This window comes from Triticum aestivum, chromosome 5B, assembly GCF_018294505.1.
Source record: "Triticum aestivum cultivar Chinese Spring chromosome 5B, IWGSC CS RefSeq v2.1, whole genome shotgun sequence".
Lineage (NCBI taxonomy): Eukaryota > Viridiplantae > Streptophyta > Magnoliopsida > Poales > Poaceae > Triticum > Triticum aestivum.
Window position 1 is genome coordinate 477,448,420 of NC_057807.1, and position 2,077 is coordinate 477,450,496.

At 38.9% G+C, this 2,077-nt stretch overlaps 1 long non-coding RNA gene across 8 annotated transcripts in view; it reads right to left on the minus strand.

Annotated features, from left to right (window-relative positions):
• Window positions 1-2,077, minus strand: part of LOC123112602 (uncharacterized) — a 13,144-nt gene that overhangs the window by 2,169 nt on the left and 8,898 nt on the right. The window lies entirely within an intron of this gene.

A 2,077-nucleotide genomic window follows, 5' to 3' on the forward strand; every position in this document is an offset into this window, starting at 1 on the left:
AAAAAACTAAAGAAATGGTTTTATCAATAGGAAAGGTTGACAAAATAATCCTCTCACATACAAATTATAAAGAGCACCTCACGCATGAAGTAGCTTCCAGTAAAATGGCAAGGCATTCACGCAAATAAACACCGCCGTCCAATTAGCTTGCTTTCAAACAAAAACATCATAACATGCTGAAAATGTACAGTTCAACAGACCTGGTTATACTACTATGCAAAGTGAAACTAATATTACCCATACTGATTTTTTTGCACAAATGAAGGCGCACTCTGAAGATGGAAAAATAGAGATTCATGATAAATGGTCTCACCAAGTGAATATGGTGAACGAATAATATCATGCAAGCATTTAAGTAAGAATCAATGATTGGTTTGTCACCCAAAAAAAATTTATTGGTAGCAAAATCCTAGGATACTGAAAGCTTGCTGTATCATAGATGTTCATATAATAACTCACAAGAGACATTCTTTTGAGCTGTCTTCTCATTGATAAGAAATTAAGAAGAGCACGGCAAGAAATAGCAATAGAAGGTTGCTGCTTTGGTAAGGAACATCAAGACAAATAACTGAATGTACTAATCTTAAGATCCTTCTAAATTCCTTTCAAAAGCAAGAAATTCTAGCAAATGATAACCAAGGAATTAATAGTGCTACTTATGGGCTGCAGTTTAAAAAATCCAAATAAAATGAGATTCTTTTTGTCAACTTTCTATTTTCAGGCCTCAGTAGCTAAAGGTCCATCCTAGATATGTCATTATGTAACCGCAACTTGGAACCAAATCATACCTACCATTACTACATGCTATTGGTTCTTCAGCTCATCTACTGGCGACTAAACTATTCATAGATCTAGCTTATTTATTGGCATCCATCAGTATACATATCACATAAATCAACTCACCCAACCTCTGAACAAGGCCTCGACAGAATGCCGCAAACAAGAAGAAAAAATCTGTTTTATTTTTCAACCTGGAGTTTGCCGCAAACAAGAAAAAAAATCTTCAGGTTGACAGATTCAACAATTGAAAATTAAAGAAACCATGCATGTCTGATTTTTGGCGAGCACCGGCCACACCCACCTCCGCGGTCGCCGACAGAAGCGGCCCCATGAACTACAGACCCCACATGTCAGCTAGATAAGGCATAAATTCCTAACTAAGAAATGGGAAGCACTATTCATTGATTGTCACATCAGCTTTCAGGATTATCTCATCAAGAAATCGAACGGCTGAAAGTATTTTGGACACACAATCAAACGGTCCAGAATGAAGGGGAGCCTTGGCGGAGTGGTAAAGCTGCTGCCTTGTGACCATGAGGTCATGGGTTCAAGTCCTGGAAACAGCCTCTTACAGAAATGTAGGGAAAGGCTGCGTACTATAGACCCAAAGTGGTCGGACCCTTCCCCGGACCCTGCGCAAGCGGGAGCTACATGCACCGGGCTGCGCTTTAATCAAACGGTCCAGAATGCAAGTGCCCTGAGAAGGCTTCATTTTGTGCAAGGTTCTAACAATGGGATTAGGCAAGGCAAGAACTCCCTATGGTCAGCAACCTTTGCACGCCAAATCCTCGTGCTTATACAGGGCTAGATACATGTTATACATCCAAGCAAGGGTATTGTGTACCTCGCTCATGAGGGCCCTAACATGGGTAAACTTTGTCTCGTGTGCATCACATCTAGGTTACCAGCTAGTGGGACACCCCCATCATGAGTATTGTCGAAATTTACCACGAGACCAACAGAAGCTAACTGAATAATGCAATCTTCTAATTCTGCATCTTCACTATTATCATCTGAACTATCACCATTAGACATAAGCTCCTAGACAACCTTAGGCTAAAAAATGCCCAACTTAATACATATATATATATATATACTCTTAATACATATATAATATTAATTATGTGCATATTGATATAGCAATAAATTGCAGTAAAACATGACATTGTTCTAGTGACAATTTATTTAAAATAATACTCCAATAGAGTAAATACACATCTGAGATTTTTTTTCTTCACGCTGGCTGATAGAAGATAGGCGTACTAGCAAGATTCATATCCTTCGCTAACTGGTTCAG